At 39.5% G+C, this 18,085-nt stretch overlaps 1 protein-coding gene and 1 long non-coding RNA gene across 40 annotated transcripts in view; one reads left to right on the top strand and one right to left on the bottom strand.

Moving 5' to 3' along the window:
• LOC101707767 (uncharacterized) overlaps positions 1–1,110 on the bottom strand; it is a 163,306-nt gene extending 162,196 nt beyond the window's left edge. For 2 of the 4 annotated variants that reach the window (XR_002392483.2, XR_001183023.3), the window contains exon 1: positions 913–1,019. This is a non-coding gene — a long non-coding RNA (uncharacterized LOC101707767). Of the gene's footprint in view, positions 1–912 lie in introns of all 4 variants that reach the window. The other 2 variants (XR_015440076.1, XR_015440075.1) reach the window with 2 other exon arrangements.
• A 15-nt stretch (positions 1,111–1,125) lies between these two features.
• Positions 1,126–18,085, top strand: part of Mpdz (multiple PDZ domain crumbs cell polarity complex component) — a 159,349-nt gene continuing 142,389 nt past the window's right edge. For all 36 annotated transcript variants that reach the window (XR_015440073.1, XR_015440072.1, XM_087183939.1 and 33 more), the window contains exon 1: positions 1,126–1,262. The gene's annotated coding sequence lies outside the window, so the exon portion shown is untranslated. The remainder of the gene's footprint in view (positions 1,263–18,085) is intronic.

Here is an 18,085-nt window from a genome sequence, read left to right on the forward strand (position 1 = left end):
GAGAAAAGGGAAAAGATAAACCAGAATGAGTGTCCCTTCATCCTAACAACATTTTCCTTTTCATAGGACTCAAGTGATGAATAACCACAGACTCTAATGCAATCTTGAGTTTTATGTTCCTGGTAGGCAGCTCTACCCAGAGCCATGTCTTGGTCTGAGGCACTCCTTCACCCAGGGAACTGAGTTTATTTCACTCGACAGCCATCTGCCAGCAAATATTTTGCAGTTTTCTGAAAATATCCATTTAAATGCTTTAATTAGTTTCTCTCTAAAACATTTATTTTATAAGCTGCTTCTCCCCTTAAATATTTGTTGTATGTGGGAGAAATGCAAACTGATTGTAACAGAACAAAATTACAGGTCTGTCAAAGAAAAAGTTTTATTTAGACTGCTAAACTAGATCCTTTTAAATGTTTAAAATGGCACTTCTCACTATCCCTTGATTATATACTCTAATATAAGACATAGGTATTGAAAAGTAGCAATCTTTTTTCAGGAAGAATTTGAGACTCACAAACAAAACATCAGAAAAACAATCTTACGTGGCACAAAATAGAAATGAATGGTAGGAAGGAACTCTGAACATTGTGTGCGCACTGTTTTTGCATTTTACATGGCTCATCAGGTTATAATGCATATTTCTGCACTAAGAGCTACTTAGAAAGTGAGGATGGTGCCCCAGGCCCTGCTCTTCATCACCCTACCATACCTCAGGGCCCCCGCAGCAGGCAGCAGGCCACACAACAGTCTGAACAGCTAGCACCGCTCCCACTGGCTGCTAGGTCAACAGTACCACCACCCCGGACTGCCGGCTATGGGCAACGCTGGCCACACGGCCCTTTTCCGGTATATCGTCCAGCACATCGCAGCGGACCCTTCACTGACCCACCCGCCCCGCTCGTCCGGACTCACTGCGCGCCCAGCGCCCCATCCTTGCTCGGTCCATCACGCGGCCGCGAGCTGCTCCGAGACCCCGGACGGCAGTCGCCGCCGAGCTCCCTGATTGGCCGAGCGGGCCCGCCGCGTGCCCTGATTGGCCGGGCGCGTTACGCTCCCGCAGCCTGGCCGCCGACGCCGCAGCCCGGGTCGCGCGAGTGCGGCGCGGGGAGGGCGAGGGGCCGGGCGGACGCGGGCGCGCTTTCCCGGTCTCGCGCGGCGTGTACGCGCCCGCCCGGAGCCGCTCGCCGCGCCGTTACTCCGGACAAGGACCGCGCAGGCAGGGCGCCGGCCGAGCCCTCCGCCCCTCGCGTCGCCGCGAGCCGGTAAGAGGCCGCGCGCCGCCAGGCTACAGGGTCTGAGCGTCGTCCCTCCTCTGCGGCCGCCTCCCTCTCCCGCCAGGCCGCCTTTGTGCCCGGCCCGGCGGCGCCGCGCGATGCTCTGGCCGGGCGTGGCGGGCGCGGAGGCCGCGACTCCCGAGTGGGCCGGGCCGGCGGGAGAGGCCGCGCCGGGGCAGCGCAGCGGGGACGGGCGGGCGGGCTGAGGCCCGGGGCTTCCTCCAAGTGGTCGGAGGACAGGACCGCGACCGAAGGGCCCGGGAGCGGCGCCCTCTCGCCCCTTCCCTGCTGGCCAGCGGCCTTGCCGGAGACGTCCCGGGGTCGCCCCTAAAACAGCAGGCGACGCTTCGGGGGACGAAGCCTTTACAGATGAAACGTGGTTGTAGGTGCATTTTACAGAACTTCTGTGAGGGGCAAGTCACCAAAGTTTGTATAAGGTGCTTTCCTTCCTAATAGAATTTAGGTAAACAATTGCATTTAAAACCCTAATGAAAACGTGAAGTTATTTGGCTTGAATTTCTGATGCAGAGCTCGCCATAAATGCACCTGTGCTTTGTGTGTCACTTAGGTAAAGTTCGTTTGGAGGGCTTAACTCCTCTTCACTTGTCTTTTTTTTTCTTTTTTTGTACGGGGGATCGAACTCAGGTCTTTGCACTTGCAAGGCAAGCGGCGGAACCACTGAGCTAAATCCCCGGCCCTTCACTTACCTTTCTTATCCCTACTTCTTTTGTTAAAAAAGTTGATGATGTTCTCATACTATTGCTGTAGATGGTGTGTCTACTGAGTCCCTCACGTGTGTTCCTTTCTTCCTTGGCCCCTTTCTATAAACTTTTCATCTTCTCTTTCTTTTGCTTTTCTTTCTCACTTTAACCACACTCCATTTCATTACTGAAGGGTGATCATTGTGCCTTGGAAAAGGAGAAACGTTTAATATTCCCAATTCTATCACACAGACCATTAGTGTCCCAACGTTTTGGGTTGCTTGCACCACTTTGAAGAGGAATTGTCTTGAGCCACATAGAAAATGTAGGATGTAGTTTTTATATATAAGTAACAACACTTCCTTTACTTTTAAATACTTTTGTAACATCAAACACACAAGTCTAACAATAAATTTTAAGAAAACTTACATATCAGTTTAATAACATCAAATGTCTTCAGATACTCAGACGTGTAAGCAGGTTGAAATACTGTTATTGGTAATCCCTGAGTTTATCCGCTAAGTTGCACAAGCACACGTAATGTCTGGTGCAGGTAGATTTCCGCTGGACTGTGTGGCAGGATCAGGAGTGGAGTTAGCACTGCGCTGTGCCCACCCCTGCATAGAATTTGGTGGTCACCTCTGCAGTCTATGTTTAAGCACAGTACAACGGAGTCAAGAGAAACTCCACTAAAAATCACTTAATGTTAACGTGGGGTCTTGTGGGGATTCATTACTAACTGTCCAGGGCCCCATGTGGCCACGGGTGGGTCTAGGGCTGGTCACGCCTGACATAGATGTTGCTCTGTTTGACCTTTAAAGGTGTCTTCGTATTCAGGTGCCTTTTAAGTGTAGGTGTAACATGAGAGTAGAAGCAGTTGGTCCTCCAAGTTCTCTGTGTTTATCTCTGCAAGTTGGAGGTGCTGAGAGAGATCCCAGGAAGTCTTTGAAATGTCATTTTGCCTTGAATCAGCAGCCCCAGTTGGCATTTCAGTCTTCAGTTGATGGGGTGGGGAGCTCTGCTTCATAAATGAGAAGAGGCGGGCCCATTGTCTAGGTTGAGATCGAGATTAAGGGATGTAGACCCTAGAAGGAGAATGAATTGGTTGGAAAGTAACTGTCCTGATGTAGAAGTCAGTTATTGTTCACGATTGCATCCCAGATCTGACAAACGTAAACTTGACTCGGCTTGAGTTGCAGGTTAGCTCCGTTTTGTGCAATATGTCCAGTGTACCTGAATTTCATCAGATATTTTGAGGCAGAGTTGTCTTATGGGATTGCACATGCCCCCAAATATGCTGTAGCAAACAGTTCATCTCCCAGAGAGAAATGCTGCGTTTTAAAGTGAAGAAACAGATGACTTCCCAGTGAACCCAGGACTACTTGATGGTACATGTGAGTGATGATACATTTCCCAATTTTGTGCACTTTTGAAAATAGATGTTTAGGGGCCAGGATTTACCTCGGTGGTTCTGGCACCTGCTTCGCAAGCACAAGGTCTGGAGTTCGATCCCTGGCACCAAAAAAAAAAAAAAAAATAGACGTTTAGCCCAAAGTAGGATTTTATTTGCCATAAATTGTTTTATACATTGTCAACTTCGTGCTTATAGCAAAAGTATTATTTCTCTTGTAAATTAGTGTTGTGCATAGGAGATCATTTACATATACTGTATAGAAGAGGTTTGGTATGGTAAAATTTATGTGTCGTAATTAAATAATTTTAGTAGGGTTCCATGTATGGTGAGAAATAGTATATATTTCCATATAAAGGAAATTAATGGTAAGTAATCTGTTGCCTTCCTGTGAAATAGTTCCAGAAAAGTCTGAAATAGTTGCTCACTTAATAGGTAGTAATAAGTGGATTAGGAAGTAGTTTGCATTGGACTTGGTAGTAGGAACACAAAATAAATATGCTTTTCTGGAAGCTTACTGTATTGGGAAGATGTACATATAGGGAAAAGAATGGAAAGATTTTACATACAGTAAAAGTTACAGGGATTCTAAGAAAGTAGATCGACATAGCGTCACTTGTTTTTAGGTCAGAGGAGGAAAATGAGAGCCTCTCCCCCCCACTTTGGTATGAAATTACAGCTCCTGTCAGTGCTTTGCATTGAGAAATGGGCATGGTCTTGGGGAAGAGGCTGGGAAATGGGTGAGCAACAGGAACTGGGGGAGATTTCAGTGTGTATTTTCTCAAATGGCATAAGGGTTTGTCCCCAAGGGAGGAATTAGGCCGAGGAAGGGAAAGTGGTAGAGCCGTGAAGTGTAGGCTGAGTATTGGCTTCCTTTTTCAGCCTTCTCCTTTCTGAGACTCACCAGAAGCACTTCACATGTCCCTTCCCAGTCAGTAGTCTCTTCCAGGGAGCTGTGGCCTTTTGTACATACTGAAAATTTTTCCAGGCTCTAACATTATCCAGTTCCAAAACCACTTTCATATCTTTTAGGTATTTGTTATAACAGCAGCCATTTCTTGGTACCAAAATTGGTTTTTGTTTCCTAGAGCTGGCCCACAAAGTACCATAGAAGATGAGGCGACAGACATGGATTTTGTACTCTTAGGGGGCTTAAGTCTTAAAACAAGAAACTCTGGGACTTGTTTCTACTGAAGCGTCTCTCCTGGGCTTGCATATGGTGGTCTCTGCTTTCACAGCGTCTCCTCCCTGTGTGCCTGTGGCCTCATCTCTTCCTTCTGTGGATGCAGCATTCACAGTGGAGTAGGGCTCACCCCAATACTCTCGTTACTTCACAGACCCTTTCTCCATGTACAGTCACATTCATAAGAATTTGGGGTGATGAGTGGGCACCCAGTTCAGGCCATAATAAAGTTCTTTTTTGGCAGTACTTGGGATTGAACCCAGGAGCCTGGGCATGGTAGGCAAGCCCTGGACTACAGAGCCAGCTCTGGGCTATAGGCTGCTGAGAGCTGAAAGACTGGGCTGGTTCAGAGTAAGGCAGGGAGGTCAGGGGACCCCACTGTGGTCCTCTAGCGTGGTTGTAATTTGATGCTTGGAAATAAAGGGAAACTGGCCTTTAAGGAAGAGTGCATTTTATCTTTGGCCCTTTTCTTTCTCTAGGTGTTCACTGTCTTGTGCTTCTTGGGCCCTTTATTTTCACGGACATAGCATTAGTTTTCTAGTGTTTTATAGATGTATTCTAACTTAAAATATTTCTTCTTTCAATAAATAATATGTTAAATTTGGTAAAGATGCTATGTTAGTGTTGGAAACAATAGTTTTTGTGTCTGATTAAAACAACAAAATTTGTACTTTAAATTACATTGATTTAAAAACTCCATGTCCTGTGCATGTTTTGTGGGCCAATATTTGGTGTAATCTTCTTTCCTCCGCCTGGGAATTTTTCCCTGTTTTGGAAAAATATAAGGTTAGAAATATAAGCTGTCATACATAATAAAATAGAAAGCTTCTTTTAGATGTTGAAATTATATTTGGTAAGTTAGAGAATGTTAAGCCATTCTTCAAATTCTGACCACATGACTTACTTAAAGTAAAATGAGACTGAACATCTTCCATGTTTTTTTCTTCCTGTCTGCCTTTGGTGTTTGAATTTGTTTTAGCCATATCTAATCTATTTTTTCTGTTTAGCTTTGCTTGTATCTCCAAAAGCTATACTCATTGTTATTTTCTAGCAAACTACTTGACCTTCAGATCTAAGATGCTTTAAATTAAATGCACAAGAGGAAAGTGAGAGAGGACATGTGTAAGAAACAGGAAAACCAAAAACATCAACTACACACATGCCTGCACGCAGGCATGCACAGTCTTAAGGAATTACTTCCTTCGGTTTTGTTGACAATTTAATTTTGGTAGTTTTAATAGGAATGGGATTGTTGTTTACCATTTACTCTATTTTTTTACATTCATCTATTATTGGTGATCAAAAATATAATTGTACCTTTTAGTAACTTTTTGATCAGAAAACTAGAATATTTTTTAAAGTATGGAAGACACAGACAAGGGTAAAAAAAGACAAAAAAATTGCCTGTAATTCTATTATCTGTATAAGACACCCCCCCAAAAAAACCATGCCACATATTTTGGAAATGAGGACTCTTCAATTGTTTGCTGCGACAAATAAGCATAGCTGTTTATCAGTAGATAGCATAGATAGGTTGCCTTTTTCAGTGAGGACAAATGGATAGGACATTATTCAACAGCCTTAAATTTTCAATTGACACAAGCAGCATTTGTTCGAAGCAATGTCTCTTGACTTTTGCAGAGCTATATAAAGCTTACCACATGACAAGAGGTCTTAAAAATCTAGATCTCTGCTTAAAATTAATTGTTAAAATCATTTTAGTTATTTTAGGGTAACGTGTCATTTAATCCGATGGGTCCCTGAGAACCATGCTTTAGGGCACTGGCTGTAGAAAATGGGCAGGGGAACCTGTTGCTCTGTGCTCATAAGGTGTCACTCACCTGGGACAATCATGAAATAGGGTCATAAAGATGAAAGATGCTATAATTTGTGGTACATGAGGTATGCAGAGCTTCTGTTATACTTTGCAAGCATCAGGCCTTCCTCCTTTGGGGCTGCTCATACATTGGATAGCTTATCATTCTCCCCTCCCCCTGGGTCTCCCTAAGGTATTTCATTTTGATAAGTCAGTTGAGAAGTTGGCCCCTGGACATTCATTTCCAGCTTTTGGCCTGGAGTGTTTCCTGTGCCTCCACCCCTTCCCTGCCACGTTCAGTTCATGATTTTCCTGGGAGTACTCCACGTAATCATCTCATGCCATTTTAGAAAAGTATAGCATTTGAATGACTTTTTTCTGATATAATTTGCTGGATAAATATTGGATCAAGCTAAGTCAGAAAGTATTTTTAGTTCTCCTTTGTGGCCTGGGTAGGAAAACGACAAGAAGTAGCCCTGGGCCTGAATGACTGCCCTTGCCAGCTCCTTTAGTTCAGTGAACATCTGTTGGGTGTAAGCTCAAAATGTCAGGCTCCACCCTTTCCCAAGGAGAGGGTGAGGCTGCTTAACTATTCCTATGGTATTATTTCTAGTTGACATACATTTAACATGAAAATATTAGAAGTGTACAGTTGGTTGAATTTTGGTCCATGTGAAGGGATCCCTTCTATCAAGACAAGTGAACATTTACCCCCAGTTTCCTTGTGCCCCTCCATTATTCTTTCCTGCCTCCTGTATCTCCTCATCTCCAAGCAGTCTCTGATCTGGACTCTGTAACTATATATTAGTTTCCGTTCTCTAGAGCTTTAAATAAATGGAATTGTACAGTCTATTTAAACTTTTTTTTGGTACCAGGGGTCGAACTCAGGACCTTGAGTTTGCAAGGCAGGTGGTAGAACCACTGACCTAAATCCCCAGTCCCCAGCCTATTTAAACTTTTTGTCTGACTTTTTTCACTATGTAATTATTTTGAGATTCAGTCAAGTTGCTTGTATTCATAATTTAGTCTGTTTATTGCCCAGTAATAGTCAATTGTAGGGGTATACCATTAAGGACTTCTTAGTAGTTTGGAATTCTCCTACATTTTTTTCCATTTTCTTGCTGTGCACTCACTTTTTTGATTTTATGAGTGACAGGAAATTTTACTCTTGGGTTCTATACTTGAGGCCTGTAAAGTAAACTTATAATAAGAGATACATTAACAGGGGTGGAGCGGGGAAGCATACTAATTTAATTGATGCTTTAAATTTAAATTCATGAAGGTACACAGAAAAGAAAGCCTACATAGTCTTTAGACGTGAGGGTTTATATACTATTTTCATAGTAAGAGTGAGACTAAGAGGAATATTCGTCTCTTAATACGGGACATCCTTTCATCCCACTTTTCTTTTTCTTTTTTGATGAGACAAGGTCTCAATATGTAGTCCAAGCCTTGAGTTCACTGTGTAGCTCAGGCTGGCCTGTGGCAGTCCTCCTGCCTCAGCCTCCTGAGTACTGGGATTACGGGTATTCACCACTGTGTTCACTGAGTAGGGAACATCTTTACCAGTAGAAATTTATGGAATATACATTTTTTGAGACACAGTCTCACTATGTAGTTCAGGCTGTCCTTGAACTCACTGTGTAGCCCAGGCTGGCCTGAAACTTTCAGCAATTCTCCTGCCTCACTCAGCCTCTTGAGTGATGGGATTACAGGCATGTGAGACCATGCTTATTTAAATTTATGTATTAGCAAAGGTAATTTTTCTGCCCTGCTTTCGGGAAGAAAAAGGAAGGCATGCATTTTGCTTCTTAGTTGCCTTCAGCTTCAAATAATGTATATACCAAAGTGGCATTTTTAGGGAAGCATTCTTAATTCCCTTCAGATTGACTTGTGGGTTAGGCTTTTATATTTGACAGTGTTTCTCAGTTTTCCTAAAAGTTATGCCCCCTTTGGATAAACACAGAATTTAAATGCACCCTTGGCATTTAAACATTAAATTTTAGTTGTCAGTTCAAAATATGTAATCAGTAGTTTAAAAAAATACTGCTGCAATTTTAAAGTAAAATGATTTAAAATATTTAATCTGTAACATTAGGTAATTAAGTAAAATTAAAAAAAAAAAAGGTCAGTGAATGTTACGACTTTCCGTAAGTTTTTGTGCCCCACTTTGTGTAGCACAGCACAGTTCCATTCAGTATGGAACCCTGCACTTTATTTTCACATCATGTGCCAAATTTTCTTCATCTGCTGGTATATGTTTAGTAGTTTTTTCAGTTTTGTTGGCTTTATCTGTCACTCCTTATGATAGATTTATATGACAATCTTGTAGTGAGTTCAGATAAGAAAAAAGTAATTTGACTCCAAAATATCCAAATAATTGCTATTCTGTAACATTCCAAGAATTGAGAGGATGATCTAGAAGCCTAGATCACTGTTGATCGGCCTCATCCAGTAGTGTGAGCCCTGTATATAACTGTTTAGTAGCCACAGGAAAGAAGCAGAAGCAGTTGAAATTAACAATGTATTGTTTTTAATCCAGTTTCTCCAAAATATTATTTCAACATGCAATCAGTATAAAAACTAAATGAGGTATTTTACTTTCTCTTCTTGAATATCTTCAAAATCTACTGTGTGTTTTACATGTACAGCAGTCTCATTTAGAATTAGCTGCATTTCAAGTGTTTCATAGATAAGTGGGCTCATGGCCACTGTACTCACACCAGTTAGCACAGGGTATGTATATCATGCATCTGAGCTGTATGACAGATGCAATCAAGAAAAAGTGTCTTCGTCATTTTGTGAAAACATGTTATACTGATGAAAACATGTTATACCTGGGGGTCATTTTAGTTGTATGTTTCTACTTTCTGAAGACTTAATTGAAGTTAGAACAATCAATAACAAGCAGTAGTGAAACAAAACATTATTTTAAAAAGATGTGCTTCTAGATTGTTACAAAAGTTAAAAAAATCAGTGTATGATCTTATTAACAGTCCTTTAGGTAAGTACCATAGGAAAATACATTTAATCAATACAGTTGAGTAGTAAATGAGTCAAGAAGCAAATGGACATCGTTATTGAAGGAAAGTAAGACCTTTCAGCATGTTTTCAGATAGAAAGTACCAGTTGTCAGAATGTCCTTAGTGAATCCTACAGTTATATATGGTGCCCATTGGTGTATTAGTAGTTAGGAGCTTGACTTGGTCCATGCTTGTTTATCTAATATGGCTAAAGTTCACATTCAAGTTGATATTAATTTGTATTTATGCAATTTTTCCCTTGTCTGAACTACTTGGAATCTTGACAGAAAGGTATACTTTGTCATCTTTTGTTCCCTTTTCTCAGTGTATTCTCAGCAGTGCAGGCTGCCACTGCCTGGCAAGCTTATCAGCAGATTTAAAGAGTAACATTCTGCTCCCATTTCTTTCTGGCAATTCTTTAGTACAGATTATGAGAAATGTTGCTTTTGTTACTGTGGACAAATTTTATCTTCTTGGATGTGTACATATTCAATTAACAGAAAATCCAAAGGTAGGTTTTTTTGGTTTAGTATAGAGATGAATATGAGAGGATCATGGCTGGTTTTATTTATTCATGTTTGTGATACATGAGTGCTTTCATTGTGTTTGGTACATGTGTATTTCACATCTTAATTCTTTATTACATACCTTTCCCCTTTCTCTCTTTCCACCTTGATCCCTGTCTCATTTTCATTAGATCACATTCTTCCTGTTTCCTTTTATCTGTCTTTTATTTTGCTTTTTACTTTATTTATACTTTGGATTTCTCATGTGAGAAACCGTACAGTATTTAAGCTTATGTGTTTGACATTTCATTTAACATTGTTTTCAGGGTGCGTCCATTTTTGTACAGATGACTCAAATTTATCCTTTTTTAGATTAGTATTCTATTATATATAAATACCATATTTTCTTTATTCATTTGTCTGTTGATGGCCATATAGGCTGCTTCCAAGATTTAGCTATTATGAATTGTGCTGCTGCAAACATGAGTGTGCATGGATCACTGTAATATGTCTTTTAACTCTTTTGGGAAGATACTTAGGAGAGTAGCTGAGTCAAGTGGAATTTTTAATTTCAGTTTTTCGGGAAATCTCCATACTAATTTTCATAGTGGTTGTATTAATTTACATTCTCACCAACAATTGTAGAAGAATTCTTTTTCCTTCAGCAGCCTTGCCAGCATTTGATTTCCTGCTGATGTGCTGTTTTAGTGCTGTTTTAATTTGCATGTCTCTAATGGCCAGGCATGTTACTTGGCGATTTGTACTTCTGAGGAATGTCTGTTCATTTCACTGGCCCAGTTTTTGATTGGGTCTTTTATTTGGGGGATCTGTATTTTTTGAATTCTTTATAAATTTTTTTTAAATGTTGATTCAGGGTCCCCCTAAGTCACTGAGTTGCCCAAGCTGGACTCTCACTTGGGATCCTCTCAGGGCTGGGATTACAAGCATGTGCCATCATGCCCACCTCAGGGTTTTATGTTGGGTTCTTCCAGCAGTTTAACATTTAGTACTATTACTTATTTTCTCTCTGGTGAATTATTTACCCTGTTGCCAGAATGTTTTTCCAGAAAATAAATTTTAAAATTTTCCTACTGCTCAGTCTCTCTCCCAGTCTGGGTGTGCTGCACTGTACCTCCAGAGCAAAGTCCTAGCAGCTCATGGCAACATTGCCTTCCTAGCTTCTCACCATTGCACTGAGGCCTGCAACCCCACTCTGCCACTTCCTCTGGCTTTTTAATGGTTTGACTGCCCTAACAGATACCCTCACCTCAACAAGAAATGACTCCCCCACACCCTTCAGTACAGGGTTCCTGTGTCACAGCTCCAAATTCTTCTGACTGCCGGTGACGGCATTGGGTTACCAGCACATCACATTGTAGTCACTATTTATTCCACCAGTCTTGTCAGAGATCAGAACTTAAGTACTCTCCTTATTCTTTGCTGTATGCCTCAAGGATAGAGGCAGATAAAGATTTATGGGAACCTGAGATTTATAAAATCTGTATATCCCTCTTAAATAAAAATAACAAATTTCTGAGTATAAAATTGGATAATGAAAATTTTAGGTCTGTGAGTATTAACTCATTGGTAGAGTGCTTTTCTACCTGTCCCCTAGCACCACACACACACACACACACACACACACACACACACACAAATGCCCACACGTCCATGCACGCACACACACTTTATTTAAAGGAGAGTGGAAGGACTCTATGTAAAGTATCTTCATGCTATACCCATCTATTCTCATGTCCAGAAAAATATAGGTGCTTAATTGATAATTACTGAAATAATGTCATTTTTTGATGTGTAATATATATCTCTATAAAACTAGATTAATATCTGTCTTGTTTTGCAGTTGATTTTCTCAGAATTAGGAAAGAATATCAGCCATTCTGATGCTCCTATTATTGTTAGTATTGTCAATAATAGCAGTGTTTAATGCTTCTATAGCACTTTTCATTTCTAAATTCTTTCACATACTTTTTGGGATTCCGACAACTGAATTGTAAGAAAAACTGCTCAGATTTAATGACTCTTACTGTGTTTTGCTGCTTGCTGAGAGGGAATGAAGATATGAGTAAATTCCTCTTTTGAGATCACATTTTACTTGGGTAGAGGAACTGATTCCATTCTTTCTGTGTATCCATCAACAATACTCTGCTCTACTCCCTAATAGCCTGGAAAATGCTAGGAATTTTCTGAAGGCTTTCTAAATCTCCTTGCTCCTTAATCTGTGTGTTTCCTCTTCCTTTCAGATTCCTTACCTCACTATTTCTTCTTCCTTTTCTCTCCTATTTATCCATTCTTGCCATACATTAAACTTTTCTGTTTTCATCTGTCTTCTTTGGCAGATAATAATAGTTTTAACTGTCAGTATTTGACCAAGCCGAATTTTGTAGTTTTCAATCTTCATGTTCATTTCTTCTTTGAAGAACCATGGAGGATAATTTTAAAACCCTCAGTAGTACAAAATAAATTTTCAAGCTGAGTGTGGTGGTGCATGCCTGTAATCCCAGTTACTAAGAAGGCTGAAGCAGGAGGATCACAAGTTCAAGGCCCCCTGGGCAAATTAGGGAGACCTTGTTTCAGAAACAAAAAATATAAGGAGGGAAGTAGCTCATTGGTGCAAGGCCCTAGGTTTAATGCCTTACACCACCAAAATAAACATTTTCAGTAATGGGAAAGATGTTATATAAGTGTATATTTTACCACAGTAGTAAGACATGGTATAATTTGCAGTTCTTATTCCAGAAATGATTGATTTTGATTTGTATCACGGAATTAGCAATTTAATAACCCTGCATAATCTGATAGCAGGTGGAAGCAGCAAAATAGAGAAATAAAATTAAAATAAAATACAGAAAATAAAATACAAAGTAATACTAGAAAATAGCTTTTGTATGTCTGTTCCTTCCAAGCATGTTAATGTTACTGCCCACATTACAAAGAAGGAAAAGCAGCTCGGAGAGGTTAGGCTGCGATATCACAGCTGATAAAATGATAGTGTTCATTCCAGGGATCTTTATAAAATAACATAGGAACTCTGAAAGCACAGTTGCTTTGGGCTACTGAGTGTGAAGATAAATAACAGTTTTCTTCCTTGCATTATTAGTAGAGCCCAGAGCTGTGATTTAGTGCACAGAGGCTTGCCTCTGATACTGTTCAATCCTGGGTTGGGTTTAAAGGTTAGCTCTGATACTTACGAGCTTCATGCACATGGAAAAAAACAGAATCTTTATGAGCCTCTGTTTTCTTATCTGATCATGGGAATCTGAATGCCTATGTGTGAAACATGTATTTCTGCCTAAGAAAACAGGATATATGAAAGCTATTTCATAATCAGTTCCATTTTAAACAATACAAATGATGCAAGTTTGATGTCTAACCATTCATTGGTGGAAACTATTTTGTTCTCGGGAAGAATCATAATTATTAGTAGATGAAGTAGCAACTAATTCTTAAGTACAATTTTATTACCCTTTGATAGTGAATGGAATTTTTAAAAGTGCCAAATAACAGATTGTTTAATTTGTAGATTGCTACCAAGCCTACATTTTCAGCATTTCAGTCATGAAGATATGTTTGGAAAGTTCTGCTTCTCAAAAGAAGTGTTTGATAGTGGATTTGTGCCTGAAAAATAAACTTGTTTTTTTTAATCAGCAAAGTGCTGTGGACAGTTTGTTACTTAGGGCATCTAGTCAGGGTAGACATTCAGTCTGACTAAGGTTTTAATTTGTCTCCCTTCTTAATTCCTTCTTCCTTCTCCTCTGTCCCCATTTGTAGGTGAATGAGATTGCTTTTTGCTAAAACTGTTCAGCTAATCATTGTTTTATTATACAGCCTTTTTAGACCTCCCATGATAATAACTATAGAAATGTGGTTGCTAAATAAAAGGTCTGAGTTAAGTGACATTGAAAATGTTTGATCTTCTATTTCCACAACTACAAAATCTTGAGTTAGCAAATTATATATTCGGAAATAATAAAAACTTGCAGTATTTTTTATATCTTTCAATAATTAACCCTTGATAATTGTAAAAGAAAGTGTTGATTTCTTCTGACACCTGAGTTTTGAGAACAGCAATTCTGATTGCTGCCCCAAAAGTACTATGAAGAATTGCCCAAGAGAATGAGAACATGATCACTCACAGAACATGCCTGGCACTTCCTACACAGAGCTAGGCCTCAACCAAGGGCCATACACACTAGACATCATAAGCAAGTTGGAGAAAAAAAGCAGCCGTGTTTATTACTCTGACTCGCTGTTTTCTTCCCAGAGGACTGCTGATCAGAAATATGAGCCTGCCCGTTCTTCAGTAAAGTTTGTAAATTTTATCTTTATTCCTGTCTATATGCAACAAAGGGAAATCATGGAAGCCCCAAACTGAATTTAGAAGGCTGTGATTGATGGGGAGGGATAAAAATTATCTAATTATGTATAGTACTTATAGCACAGTGATACCTAAGTAGGTGATATGATAGACAATATGCTTCATAATTTTTGTAGAGAAGATTTCCAGAATGGGAGAAGCAATTTGGAATAATAGGGGAACAGTGGAAACAGAGGCATTTTAAGAGTTAGAGGGAAAGCCCTAGAAAATGACCTTAGAAGAACGACATAAACTTGAAGTAGGTGGGTGGGGAATAAACTGAGGTAACAAGGTTAATATTCTGGTCCACTCTCCCAACTCCCAGTTACACAGTTTTGTCTGGATTGGAAAGTTTGCCTCTATTTACTGCTCTGCAGGGCTTTCGTCTGAGAAATCACTCGGTTACAGCTGACAAAGCCATGTATTGTGCCCCAGTGTCATCATTGAGATCTTACCAATTCAATGAAAACCCTTCCTTGAGTGGGCAGCTGAGGGATGACACACACCTGTCCCCTCTTCCTGCAGTCTGTAGGTTCTAATGTAGACCAGCTGCCCCCTGTGTTTCTGGGTCCCATGGGGGTGCTTTGAGGACCCATACTTTTTATAAGCACCAGGGACACAGTGCCCAGTATCCTTAGAGAATTGTTTTATTCCAGGCAGGGAAAAGGGCAGAAGTCAAAAGCCTGAAGTAATTTCTCTGGAGATTTTGTTGCCACCATAGGAATTGCACCTGACAATTCTGTTCCACAGAGTTAATCCATCTGTGTTTGAGGGTTTCCCCAAAATATCGGGGGAAGATATGGCTTGAATAAGTGCTTTACAGGCTGCCTCTGGACTCTGGCATTGACATGTCATTCAGTAGGAAGAGTGGCCCTTAGAGTAATCCCTTTGCCTGTTTCTAAGAAATATGCCTGGCATGCTGAATCTTGGCCCTCAACCCTGAAAATGTAGTAGCAAACAGGGGCAAGCTGCCCAGCAACCTAAATTCCTGAGTTTCACTTGGGAATGAGACAACAGAAGAACTAAATCTTCACTCTCAGAGGCACGGAAATCTTTCCCGAGTCACTTTGTTTGGTGCAAGTTAACAGTTTGGAGAAAGGGGTCCTATCCTCTAGGGGTATATGAAAAGAGAAATTATGGATGGAAAGTATGTAAAAGTGGGTGCCAAGAGAGAAAGTACTGTAAGCCATAGTTTTAATATTTTTGACTCTTAAAAAATTTGGATGAAGATGCAGGGGAATGGAAGTAAATATGATACGATGGGCTATAAACAAAATTGATTTATCTAATACATGTTTGAAAAAGAAAGTTTAACTTGTTAAAGAGTAGAGTAATAGCAGCCAGCGTTGTGCCCTCAGACATCACTGATTTATGTAATCCACTTCCAAGGGGCCTTTAGCTTGCATATATTTTGAGGTTCCTTTCATCTCTAAAATCAACTTTATATTTGAGAATAAGTAGTAAATGAAAGAACTTCATTAAAAACACCACAAAATATTTAAAAATATAATTGTGGCCTTGGTATGACTTTGGTAGAATATTTTTTGTTTGTTTTGTTTGTACCGGGGATCAAACTCAGGATCTTGCATTTGCGAGACAGGCACGGTTGCACTGAGCTAAATCCCCTGCCCTCTGGTAGAATATTTTTGTAAGATTAATATCTATGTGCTTTTTGGAATCTGCAACATACATACTTCTTGAAAGGACAAAGTGCTTCATCACAGGCTAACCATCTTAAAAATAAAAGAAACCTTCAAAACCAAAGCAAATTTAATGAACATGTTTGATATTCTTTCTTATGTAAGTACACCTGCAAGTAAAAAAATATTTTTTATATCCTATATATTTTACTTTTAGTTTTTCTCCCTTTAAGAAACGCCTAAGAAAGGAATGAGATAATACTATTTTCAGTAAAACTTGCCTAAAGTATGTGGCTTCTATTTTGACCTGTGCGTATAACTGTGCACTGAACCACTCTTAATATTACATCTGTTATGACTGTGAGCTGGCTGGTCCAGAGCCACAGCATCTGCTTTTGAGGATCTTACCTAAAACAGCTTCATAGAACTAGAAGCATTGTAGCAATCAGATCAGAAAGAAGCTTTGTTTTTAACAGTAAAACTGAAAAACTGGAGTCTTTATGAGATATTAAATTCCGAGGAAATCTTTTCATGATATTTCCATCAGTTTAATAGCTATTGTTTCACAGCCAGTCTTGTTTCTTCTCTACTCTCTGTTATTTCCTTGTCCATTCCTATCTCTTGAAGCAAATCTCAGGTGTACTGTTTTATCCATAATAATTTTGACCCCATTGCTTTTTCAATGTATTCTTTATTTTTTGCACTGAAGGCACTTGAACACAGGGCCTTGCACACATGAAGCAAGCACTTTACCACTGGGCTACATCGCCAGCCCTTTTAAGAATTTTATTTTGAGCATGAGGTCTCACTGAGCTGCCTAGGCTGTCCTCAAACTTGCAATCCTCCCAGCTTAGCCTCCTCAGTAGATGAGATTACAATGTGTATTGTCACACCTGACTTATATACTTTAAAACACTGTAAAAATAGTTTTTCAAAAAAACAGAAAGCTAAGTTCTCCCTTTAGCTTTGATTTGAGCCTACCACTTTCATGTGTTCATTTCTAAAAGTAACTATTGCTGTGATTCTTAAGAATGTGCCCTTTTAACTCATTGTTTAATATGATGAAAGTACATATATGTGTTTTTATGTGTACCATATATTCTTATATGTAAAATATAGGTGAATTATATAAAATGTTAAATCTTATAAATTATATAAATTATGTAAAGTTATATATTTTAAATTATGTAACATGTATAAATTATGTAAATACATTATATAAATCATGTAAATTATATAAAACTATTAAGCCTTAATTTTTGAAATCTGGATTGTAAAGCTATTCTTTCACAAGTGAGTCTGATCCTTTCATGTTTATTGTGAATATAGATATTTGGATTTATTTCAGCCTCTTTTTTTGTTTCTTGTTTATTACACTTTTTTTTTCTTTTTTCTCAATCTCTTTTAGATTGCTTGAGTGTTTTGTTTCATTTTTTTTCCTCATGCTCTGTAAATTGTACAGATTCAACTTCTCTTATCTTACATTTTTAGTATGCATATTTGGCTTATTTTCCTTGAGGATTTTGAAGTGAGAGCATTTATGTCCTGTGAATGGAATGTTATAGCCAGAAATATTTTCAAATGTTTATTTATTCCATTTATGTAATGATCAGTTGTTTCACAATGGATTTACATTTTGTTTGGTAGCTTGCCTGACTAAAACCAAATACTATATGTCATGGTGTTTTATTCACTCATAGTAGCAGCTTCCCTTGTCTTGCTTTTCAATGTAACTGTTTCCCCTGTGGATTCTTAGTTATCTCAGTGGTCCTATTAAAATTTTCTTTGCCAGTAAGCGCTCTCAAACTTTTATTGGAAGTAGACTCTCCAAATGTGACAATTAAAGGAGGAATGGCATTACTTAGGGAAGGATATGTGAGGGGATTGGTTTGTTTAGGATGAGGTGATACACAGCTGTACAAGAGCAGGTTGTAATAGGCATGTTTGAAGGCAACATACATGCAAAGTACCTGGGCAGTGGTTGTCAGGGACTGAGCATCTGTAGGGACCAGTTGTGTGTTGTACGCTCATTAGCTGTATTGAGTCTTCCAACGAACACCTGCTGCTCTCTTAATGTCACCCGCTTCTGTCTTGATTTACCGACTTGTTTTTGCTCTTTCAAAACTCAGTTTTGCCTGTGCGCATCCTGGTTTCTT

Source organism: Heterocephalus glaber, unplaced genomic scaffold (genome assembly GCF_053883595.1).
Source record: "Heterocephalus glaber isolate CG9 unplaced genomic scaffold, H.glaber_assembly_v1.0 deba00001481, whole genome shotgun sequence".
Taxonomy (NCBI): domain Eukaryota; kingdom Metazoa; phylum Chordata; class Mammalia; order Rodentia; family Bathyergidae; genus Heterocephalus; species Heterocephalus glaber.